The following is an 11,885-nucleotide window of genomic DNA, read 5'->3' on the forward strand; positions in this document are numbered from 1 at the left end:
TCCAGGCTCTGAGATGTTTGTTAGCACAGAACCCGACGCAGGGCTCGAAATCACAAACTGCGAGACCATGACCTGAGCCGAAGTCGGATGCTCAACCAACTGAGCCACCCAGGCGCCCCATCTTCCAGTAATGCTTCTACCTCATGGCTCGTTCTCTCACATCCTTCAGAATTCAACTCAAATATCTGCTTCTGCACGAGGCTTTCTCTGTTTGTGTTATATAAAATAGTGCATGTATACATATTCACCCACCCCCAAACATTCCTCTGAACCCTGATTTATTTTTCCTATGGCAGTCACCACTGTCTGATGCACAATATGTTCCCCTATTCATTTACCTTTTTTTGTCCTCTTTTGCTCACTGCTGTATCTCCATTATCTAAAATGGGGCCGAGAAACAGCCGCATTCAACAAACATTTAATGAACAAATGAATGAATGGAGCTAACGTGAGTGTTAAATTAATTCATGTATGTGTACAGGAATCAGTGTGCTGTCTTAGTGTTTCTCAGCTTTTTCTGGAACTGCCCTCGCCATCCTGTAGTTAACGCTGGGAAACAGCATGCTGTGTAGAGGGGTGCGACCCCCTGGCTACCACTGATAGGACAGGGATGGACACCCTGGGCCAACTGTTTCTTCCGGGGGAATTTGGTGCTGGGAATCAGGGAGCCGGGCCATTTACTGACACTGTAACCTATCTTTCCACAGCAGCTGCAGATCTTGTTTCCAGCCAAAAGGACCAGATGCAGAGGTATCTATCAAAAAGAGAGAATAAAATGATCAGAGAGAAGCAGAAGTGACAGATGGCAACAGGATCCGTGCAGGGCTCTAGGCCCCAGCAGCAGTTGTTCCTCAAATCCAAACAGATCCCTGTCCTTTCTGCTCCATTAAGGAGAAACCCAGCTCTGTGTCTGCCATGATGATAGGTGGTTAATAAATATTAATTGAATATGAAACTTGAGAGGGTGGGGATCATATCTACATCTGTTTCATCTCAAGATCTTCACAATTAATCAAACCAAATGAAGTTACAAAAATAAACATTGTGTGAACTTTTGGCATCTCACCTAGTTTGACAACGAGGAGATTCTGTTGTCTTGGAAGGTGGCACAATTATGCAATGACGACCGGCCTCACAACAGGAAACCTGAGTTCTGGTCCAGCTGTGAACCTGAGTTGGTTATCAACCCTCTCCCATCCCTGTTTTCTCATCTGTAAAACAAGAGGCAGGATTAGATGGCTTGTAGTCTACTTTCTAGGTCTCAATTTTAGAAGTTTTAGTCCTTAATGACATGGAGGCACATTCTTTTCTTGTTGATAAATACTTCAGACATTTTAAACATGTCTTTTTTGGTGACTGCAACATATTGGAGCCCTTCATCTGTGGGTGGAGTTTTCCACCTCATAAATCTTGGTGGGAGACATCGAAAACCCCAACTATGCAGTCTCCTATTTCTTTTGTGCCTAGCACTAGGTTACACGAGGGAAGCTAGAGCCATGAGACCCAGCCACCAACACTGAAATGGGAACCTGTCACTAGCTGGGTTCAAGTGCAGCCAAGAATCCATTCCAGAGACAGGCGGTGGTAGTAGCCGTGGCACTTCTGGTGTTTGCCATTGTGACGTCCTCTGTCAAGGGTACAGAGGTGCCAGCTTGGCATCCAGTATTCATGGAGGGAGTGTGGAGTCCTCAGGGCATGTAGATTGGTAACATGATGGCTATGGTCTTGGCTTGACTTCAGGTTCTACTTCCCTTCTGGCTTCTTCAGGCTTCTTATGATTCTGTAAGATGCTATCTTTTCAATGAGATCTTTTTTTTTTTAAGTTTATTTATTTTGAGAGAGAGAGCATGAGAGGGGGAAGGGCAGAGAAAGAGAGAAAGAATCCCAAGTAGGCTCTGCACGGGTAGCACAGAGCCTGACATGGGGCTTGAAATCATGAACAGTGAGATCATGACCAGAGCCAAAATCAAGAGTCAGAGGCTTAACTGATGAGCCACCCAGGTGCCTCTTGATGAGCTGCTCTTTTTAACCAAAGTCACAGGTCACAGGTCGCACATAGTATTCTCCCGCCAGCCCCAACTTCTGTGGATAAGAACGATGATTGAAAAAACAAATTAAACAAAGGCAGAAGAGTCCTAAAACCACTTCCCCAGTACAGGTAAGGTAACTAAAGAAATGAGGTCAAAGGCTTCCTATGACTCCTGACTCCATCACTTTCACAGGAAGAATGTATGAGCTTTACATGAATAACAGAACCAGAGAGGACCTGAGACATCATTTAATCTAAGTGTTTCACTTTTTCTGAAGGGGCCAATTTCTTGTTCAGAATCACACAGTGAGGTCCAGAGGTGGGATTCACGTCTCTCTAAGATCATTTTCAGGATTTTCCTTACTGTCCAAACTGCATCTGGTTGGGTCGCACATTATTTCTTTTTACATTTTTTCCCCATTTTCATCTTTTTTTTTTTTTAGATTTTAAATTTTATTTTTTATTTTTTAAAATTTACATCCAAATTAGCATATAGTGCGACAATGATTTCAGGAGTAGATTCCTTAGTGCCCCTTCCCCATTTAGCCCATCCCCCCTCCCGCAACTCCTCTAGTAACCCTCAGTTTGTTCTCCATATTTATGAGTCTCTTCTGTTTTGTCTCCCTCCCTGTTTTTGTATTATTTTTGCTTCCCTTCCCTTATGTTCATCTGTTTTGCCTCTTAAAGTCCTATGAGTGAAGTCATATGATTTTTGTCTTTCTCTGACTAATTTCACTTAGCTTAATACCCTCCAGGTCCGTCCACATAGTTGCAAATTGCAAGATTTCATTCTTTTTGATTGATGAGTAATACTCCATTGTATATATACACCACATCTTCTTTATCCATTCATCCATCGATGGACATTTGGGCTCTTTCCATACTTTGGCTATTGTTGATAGTACTGCTGTAAACATTGGGGTGTATGTATCCCTTCAAAACAGCACACCTGTATCCCGTGGATAAATGCCTAGTAGTGCAATTGCTGGGTCGTAGGGTAACTCTATTTTTAATTTTTTGAGGAACCTCCATACTGTTTTCCAGAGTGGCTGCACCAGCTTGCATTCCCATGAATCTCTTTTTGCATCTACAAATCTGGGTTCTTACTGATGCCCTACCCCACCCCCAATATTCTTACCGCTGTCAGTGGCATTTTCCTAGGTGAGGCATTTAGCGTTCCATTTTCAAGAGAAAACCAGTTCCTTTCACTAAGCCTCCAGAAGGCAAGGAGGTGAGTGAAGTCTCATATTCTCTCCTATACTGAGGGCTCCTCCTTCCTCAGCGTTCATTGCTAGCTTGGCCTCAGTACTATCATTTTTTAAATGCAAAGAAGATCTGCAAACCAAGCCCTTTGAGGAAAAACACAAAATCATCAGAATTCTTTAAATGTACCTAGAGTTATGCTCCTTGACTGCTTATTTCTCTCAGAAATGCCAACTCTGCCTATTCTTCTGAGGGAAAGGGAAAAAAAAACATCCTTAATGAAAGACAGCAAGTAAAATTATTACCTGAGAAGCCAGGAGAAGACAGACCTCGGAGTTAGATCTCAGCTTGTCCAGGCAGGCAGAGTACAATGCCCTTCAGCTAGTTAGACCCTGCCCCTACTCTAGAAAGCTGTCTCTGACCAGTCCAGCCCAATTTACACTGTGTTCATTAACCAATCTGCATTTAAGTACCCAATTAGTATTGAATGCTGAGCTGCATCACATTACAAATAATAAAAACATCAATACGTTTATTCCTTTCAATGGGTAGTGTTTCAGAGTGGTTTCTCTCTCTGTTTTTCTTTCTGTGAAGCAGGCTGGGTGAGAATTATCCTCCTTTTAATGTTCATTCATTAACCCAACAAATAGTGTTGAGTACCTGCCACATTCTCTTCTTGGCACTAGGGTACAGAAGAAAACTGATAAGGTTCCTGCCCTCAAAAGCTTATATGTCATTGAAATGATAACTTTGATGTTATGCATATTTCACCACAATTAAAAAGATGTTTTATCTAATATTCATATACCCTTTAAAAAGTGTATATGCTATAGGGAGACAGTAAGCAAATAAACCAGTAACAAGAGATAATTACAGATTGTAATTGACTGTTAGGAAAGAAAACAAACAAAAAAAAAAAAACAAGGCATATGCTAGACAGTAATTAGGAGCGACTTGGGCTGGAGTGGGGAATAAATTTACCTACTAAGGTCTAGGAAGGCTTCTCTTAGGAGGCAACTTGAAAGAGAAGAAGAGGCCAGTTATGTGAAGGATAAACTGTTTGAAACAGAGGAAAGTGCATGTTCGAGGCCACTAAAGCAAGAATGAGCTTGGTGTATCATTGAGGGAATGGGGACGGTATGCCTGGAGAATAATGAGTGAGGTGCTTGGAGGAAAAGAAATGAGGAAATAGAGGTACAAATATGTCAGAGGACTAGCCCAAGTTCACGTGCCTCGGGGATATGATCTTTCTATTTGTCTGTTGTTTGAAGGGTATTACTGGCTTGAGCTAGCTAGATGGGAGATCCCATGGCTGACTTTTCCTTTTGCTCCCTACAGTGGTGATTAGCTTAGAATAGACTGACATAGCTCAGTGATTTGACTGATTAATTGGAGATATGAATTCAGAATTCATTGAACTTAAGATGACATCAGGAAAGTTGAATGACTTCTATGGACTCCTTTATTCCAGTCTTCAAAACCAACTCACCATCCATAGACTGGCCAGGATTACAAATTAACCAGGGTACTTCTTAATCTTGTACAGACTTTTCAGCTGCTGGGCAGGACTTGCTTAAGCAGTTTCCAATCTTATTCTCAGGCAAGGATTGATGTCAATACTTGCATACAGGCAATTGTAAAACATTAGAATCTATTTCACACCCTGCTGGGAAAATTTCTCAGAAATATTTTCCTATTATTATAGTCTGTCATTACTGTAACTAAAGAGGGAGTACCATTCAGGGGTTAAATTTCCTTAGTAATGAGCAACATTCACTTAAATGTTACAGATGCAAAGGGATACTTGAGGACAACCGAAACTAGTTATTTTGTTGGAGAAGCAAAATTGAAACACTGCAAGTTCTATTCTGTTTTAGCACTTACCTGTGACATTCCTGATATTTGATTGATTTATTCCATAAATTTTCAACTTTTTCTGATATTTATATATTTAGGTATGTACATATGTATGTATTTATAACAACTTTATTGGGGTAAAAATGATATACAATAAACTGCACAAATCTAAATTGGATCATGTGACAAGTATGGACGTGTGTATGCCAGTGAAACTATCACCTTAAGCAAATGAACATTCCTCACCTCCCAAATAACCTTCATGCCCGTTTGTGATTCATTACTCTTGCCCCTCCCTGTTCCCCATACCTGTTCATAAGCAACTACTGATCTGCTTTCTGTCTACAGATTCTGTCTACAGGTTGCATTTTCTAGAATTTTATGTAAATGGAATCTTGTAATATGTACTCTTTTTGTCTGGCTTTTTTTCCAGAGCATATTTTGAGATTCATGCATGGTTTTGCATATATCAACAATTCAATCTTTTTTTTTTTTAAGTTTATGTATTTATTTTGAGGGAGAGAGGGAGAGAGAGAGGGAGAGGGAGAGAGAGAGAGACAGAGAGAGAGAGAGAGAGAGGGAGAGAAAATGAATGGGTGCACAATCAGGGGAGGGGCATAAACAGAGGGAGAGAGAGAATCCTAAGCAGGCTAACTGAGCCATCCAGGTGCCCCATGTTTTTAAATTGCTGACTAATAATCCATTGTATGGATAACTCAGCTTTGGTCTAATACAAATAGAGTTACTGGGAACAGTTGTATAGAAATCTTTGTATGAACATATGTTTCATTTACTTGGGGTATATATCTCAGAGTGAAGTGACCAGGTCAGATGTTTAGTATAGCTTTGTTTCCAAGTTTGTTATACCATTTTACATTCTTACAGCAGTGTGGAAGTTCAAGCTACCATATGCTTGCCAGTACTTGGTAGGTTCAATTGTTAAAATTTAGCTATTTTAATAGGTGCATAGTAATATTACTGTGGCTTTAATTTGCATTTTCCTAATAACTAGTGATGTTGAGCTTTTTTGTGTGCTCATTTGCCATTCATATATCTTCCTTGGTGAAATGTCTGTTTAATTTGCCCATTAAAAAAGTTAGGTGGTTTGCTTTTTTCTTTCCTTTTCCTTTTTTTTTTCTTTTTTCTTTTTGTAAGTTTTGAGAGTTCTTCAATCTGGATACAGCAATCTGATATCTGATACATAGGATATCGGCAATCTGATATGTGATTTGCAAGTATTTTTTTAATTTTATTTAAATCCAAGCTAGTTAACATACAGTGTAGTAATGGTTTCAGGAGTAGAATTTAGTGATTCACCACTTATATGTAACGACCAGTGATCATCCAAACAAGTGCCCTCCTTAATGCCATCACCCACCTAGCCCATTGTCCCATCCGCCTCCCCTACATGAACCCTCAGTTTGTTCCTGTATTTAAGAGTCTCTTATGGTTTGCCTCCTGTCTGTTTTTATCTTATTTTTCATTCCCTTCCCTGAGGTTCATCTATTTTGTTTCTTCAATTTCACATATGAGTGAAATCATTTGATACTTACCTTTCTCTGACTAAATTATTTTGCTTAGCATAATACCCTCTAGTTCCATCCACATTGTTGATTTGCAAGTATTTTTATCCTTGTCTGTGGTTTGTCTCTTCATTTTCTTTTTAAAGAGCACAATTTTTTAATTTTGATAAGTTGACTTTATAAAAAAATTTATAGATCCTGTATATCATACTGTATCAAATAAATGTTTGCCTCATGGGGCGCCTGGGTGGCTCAGTCAGTTGAGCCACTGACTTCGGCTCAGGTCATGATCTCACGGTTTGTGAGTTTGAAACCCGCGTGGGGCTCTATGCTGACAGCTCGGAGTCTGGAGCCTGCTTCAGATTCTCTGTCTCCCTCTCTCTCTGACCCTCCCCCGCTCATGCTCTGTCTCAGAAATAAATAAACATTAAAAAAAATAAAAATTAATGTTTGGCTCATTCAAGGCCACAGAAATTTTCTTCTATGTTTTTCTCTAGAAGTTTAATAGTTTTAAGTTTTACTCTTAGGTCTATGTTCCACTTTGACTTCATTTTTGTATATGTTGTGAGGTATGGATCAGAGTTCACTTTTTTTTTTTTGTTTTGGCCTATCAGTATTCCATTTTCCTGGACTAGTTGTCAAAGAGACTATTCTTTCTTCTATGAAAAAATCAATTACCATATATGTGTGGGTCTATTAATTCATGGATCAATTTGGGAAGAATTAACATCTTAGCAGTATTGAGACTTTCAGTCCATGAACATAGGTGAGAACACTATTTATTTATGTCTCCTTTTATTTCTCTTAGCTATATTTTGTATTTTTCAGGGTGTACATCTTGGACATCTTTTATTACATATGTCCTTAAGTATTTCATAAAAATTAATGCTATTGCATATGGTATTATTTGTTTAAATTTTAATTCCCTATCATTTATATCTAGCGTATTGAAATGTATTTTATTTTTGCCAGTTAGGGTGGCTAAAATTAACTCAGGAAACAACAGATGCTGGCGAGGATGTGGAGAAATGGGAATCCTCTTGCACTGTTGGTGGGAATGCAAACTGGTGCAGCCGCTTTGGAAAATAGTGTGGAGGTTCCTCAAAAAATTGAAAGTCGAACTACCCTACAACCCAGCAATAGCACTACTAGAAATTTATCCAAAGGACACAGAAGTATTGATTCATAGGGACACATGTACCCCAATGTTTATAGCAGCACTTTCAACAATAGCCAAATTATGGAAAGAGCCAAAATGTTCATCAACTGATGAATGGGTAAAGTAGATGTGGTTTATTTATACAATGGGATACTACTTGGAAATGAGAAAGAATGAAATCCTGCCACTTGCAGCAACATGGATGGAACTGGAGAGTATTATGCTGAGTGAAATAAGTCAGTCAGAAAAAGAGAGATATCATATGTTTTCACTCATATGTGGAACCTGAGAAACTTAACAGGAGACCATGGGGGAAGGGAAGGGGAAAAAATAGTTACAGAGAGGGAGGGAAGCAAACCATAAGAGACTCTTAAATACAGACAACAAACTGAGGGTGGATGGAGGGAGTGGGGGAGAGGGGAAAATGGGTGATGGGCATTGAGGAGGGCACTTGTTGGGATGAGCACTGGGTGTTGTATGTAAGCAATGAACCACGGGAATCTACCTCCAAAACCAAGAGCACACTGTAAACCAAGCTTTTTGTTTTGATGAGGTCCCAATAGTTCACTTTTGCTTTTGTTTCCCTTGCCCCTGGAAATGTGTTGAATAAGAAGTTGCTGCGGCCAAGGTCAAAGACATTTTTGCCTGCTTTCTCCTCTAGGAATTCTGATGGCTTCCTGTCTTTTGTTTAGGTTTTTCATCCATTTTGAGTTGATGTTTGTGTATGGTGTAAGAAAGTGGTCCAGGTTCATTTTTCTGCATTTTGTTCTCCAGTTTTCCCAGCACCATTTGCTGAAGAGACTATCTTTATTCCATTGGACATTCTTTCCTGCTTTGTCAAAGATTAGTTGGACATATGTTTATGGATCCATTTCTGGCCTCTCTATTCTGTTCCATTGATCTGAGTGTCTGTTTTTGTGCCAGTACCATACTGTCTTGATGATTACAGCTTTGTAATACATCTTGAAGTCTGGATTGTGATGCCTCCAGCTTTGGTTTTCTTTTTCAGGATTTCTTTAGCTATTTGGAGTCTTTTCTGGTTCCATACAAATTTTAGGATTGCTTGTTCTAGCTCTGTGAAGAATGCTGGTGCTATTTTGATAGAGATTATATTGAATATGTAGACTGCTTTGGATAGTATTGACATTTTAACAATATTTGTTCTTCCAATCCATGAGAATGGAATATTTTTCCATTTTTTGGTGTCTTCTTCAATTTCTTTCATTAGCTTTCTATAGTTTTCAGTGTATAGATTTTTCACCTCTTTGGTTAGGTTTATTCCCAGGTATTTTATGGTTTTTGGTGCAATTGTAAATGGGATTGATTCCTTGATTTCTCTTTCTGTTGCTTCATTATTGATGTATAGAAATGCCACCATTTTCTGTACATTTTCTGTACAATTGATTTTATATCCTGTGACTTTGCTGAATTCATGGATGAGTTCTAGCAGTTCTTTGGTGGAATCTTTTGGGTTTTCCATGCAAGTATCATGTCATCTGTGAAGAGTGAAAGTTTGGCTTCCTCCTTGCCGATTTGGATGCCTTTTATTTCTTTGTGTTGTCTGATTGCTGAGGCTAGGACTTCCAATACTATGTTGACTAACAGTGGTGACAGTGGACATCCCTGTCATGTTCCTGACCTTACTTAGGGTGAAAGCTCTCAGTTTTTCCCCATTGAGGATGATATTAGTGGTGTGTCTTTCATATATGGCTTTTATGATCTTGAGGTATGATCCTCTTATCCCTACATTCTTGAGGGTTTTTATCAAGAAAGGGTGCTATATTTTGTCAAATGCTTTCTCTGCATCTATTGAGAGGATCATGTGGTTCCTGTCCTTTCTTTTATTGATGTGATGTATTACATTGATTGTTTTGCAGATATTGAACCAGCCCTGCATCCATCCCAGGTATAAATCTCACTTGGTTGTGGTGAATAATTCTTTTAATGTATTGTTGGATCCGGTTGGCTAGTATCTTGTTGAGGATTTTTGCATCTATGTTCATCAGGGAAATTGGTCTGTAGTTCTCCTTTTTAGTGAGGTCTTTGTCTAGTTTTGGAATGAAGGTAATGCTGGTTTCATAGAATGAGTTTGGAAATATTCCTTACACTTCTATTTTTTTGGAATAGCTTCATAAGAATGAGTGTTCTTCTTTAAATATTTGGTAGAATTCTCCTGGAAAGCCATCTGGCCCTGGACTCTTGTTTTTGGGAGATTTTTGATTACATTCAATTTCTTTACTGGTTATGGGTCTGTTCAAATTTTCTATTTCTTCTTGTTTCAGTTTTGGTAATTTATATGTTTCTAGGAATTTGTCAATTTCTTCTATATTGCCCATTTTATTGGCATATAATTGCTTATAATATTGTCTTATTATTGTTTGTATTTCTGCTGTGTTGGTTGTGATCTCTCGTCTTTCATTCTTGATTTTATTTATTTGGATCCTTTCCTTTTGCTTTTTGATTAAACTGGCTAGGGGGCATATCAATTTTGTTAATTCTTTCAAAGATGGTTCTTTGAAAACTTGTGTCTTAGATCTGTTCTACTGTTTCTTTTGTTTTTGTTTTTTAAATATTTATTTCATTTTTGAGAGAGAGAGATAGAGCTTGAGCAGAGGAAGGGCAGAAAGAGAGACAGACACAGAATCTGAAGTAGGTTCCAGGCTCCGAGCTGTCAGCACAGAGCCCAACGCAGGGCTCGAACCATAAACCATGAGATCATGACCTGAGCCAAAGTCGGATGCCCAACTAACTAAGCCACCCACTAAGCCCCTGTTCTACTGTTGTTGTTGTTGTTGTTGTTGTTGTTGTTGTTTTCAAGAGCAATTTCTGTTCTAATCTTTATTATTTTCTGTCTTCTGCTGATTTGGGGTTTTATTTGCTGTTCTTTTTCCAGCTCTTTAAGGTGTAAGGTTAGGTTGTGTATCTGAGACCTTTCTTCCTTCTTTAGGAAGACCTGGATCACTACATACTTCCCTCTTATGACCACCTTTGCTGCATCCTAGAGGTTTTGGGCGATGTTATCATTTTCATTAGCTTCCATGTACTTTTTTAAAAAATGTTTTTATTTATGTTTGAGAGAGAGACAGAGACAGAGACAGAGACAGAGCATGAGCTGGGGAGGGGCAGACCCAGAATCAGAAGCAGGCTCCAGGCTCTAGCCAGCAGCACCATGCCTGACATGGGGCTCAAACCCACGGACCCGTGAGATCATGACCTGAGCCGAAGTTGGACACTTGACCAACTGAGCCACCCAGGCACACCGCCCCCCCACCATGTACTTTTTAAGTTCCTCTTTAACTTCTGGGTTAGCCCATTCATTCTTTAATAGAATGTTCTTTAGTCTCCAAGTGTTTGTTATCTTTCCACATTTTTTCTTGTGGTCGTTTTTTTTTAACGTTTATTTATTTTTGAGACAGAGAGAGACAGAGCATGAACGGGGGAGGGTCAGAGAGAGGGAGACACAGAATCTGAAACAGTCTCCAGGCTCTGAGCTGTCAGCACAGAGCCTGACGCGGGGCTCGAACTCACGGACCACGAGATCATGAATTGAGCCGAAGTCGGCTGCTTAACCGACTGAGCCACCCAGGCGCCCCTCTTATGGTTGATTTTGACTTTCATAGTGTGGTCTGAAAATATGCACGGTATGATCTCGATATTTTTGTATTTGGTGAGGGCTGATTTGTGTCCCAGTATGTGATCTATTCTGGAGAATGTTCCATGTACAGTGGAGAAGAATATGAATTCTGCTGCTTTAGGATGAAATGTTCTGAATGTATCTGTCAAGTTCAGCTGGTCTAGTGTAACATTCAAAGCCATTGTTTCCTTATTGATTTTCTGTTTAAATGACCTGTCCATTGTTGTAAGTGGGGTGTTGATGTCCCCTTCTACTATAGTATTATTATCAATGAGTTTCTGTATGTTTATGATTAATTGATTTATATATTTGGGTGGAATACATGGAAAAGTTTGGACCATAAATGTTTACAATTGTTAGATCTTCTTGGTATATATACCCCTTAATTATGATATAATGCCCCTCTTCATCTCGTTACAGTCTTTATTTTAAAATTTAGATATAAGTATGGCTACTCTGTCTTTTCTCCTCTCAGAGAGT

The 11,885-nt window shown here is 39.2% G+C and overlaps 1 long non-coding RNA gene across 1 annotated transcript; it reads right to left on the reverse strand.

Annotated features, from left to right (window-relative positions):
• Positions 1 to 402: 402 nt before the first annotated feature.
• LOC121033381 (uncharacterized) lies at positions 403 to 1,202 on the reverse strand. Its single transcript, XR_005791863.1, has 2 exons — positions 1,067 to 1,202; positions 403 to 754 (listed from the first exon to the last, which is right to left on the reverse strand). It is a non-coding gene; the product is annotated as an uncharacterized LOC121033381 (long non-coding RNA).
• Positions 1,203 to 11,885: the final 10,683 nt, after the last annotated feature.

This window comes from Herpailurus yagouaroundi, unplaced genomic scaffold (genome assembly GCF_014898765.1).
Source record: "Herpailurus yagouaroundi ecotype Mexico unplaced genomic scaffold, PumYag 159, whole genome shotgun sequence".
NCBI classification, from domain to species: Eukaryota; Metazoa; Chordata; class Mammalia; order Carnivora; family Felidae; genus Herpailurus; species Herpailurus yagouaroundi.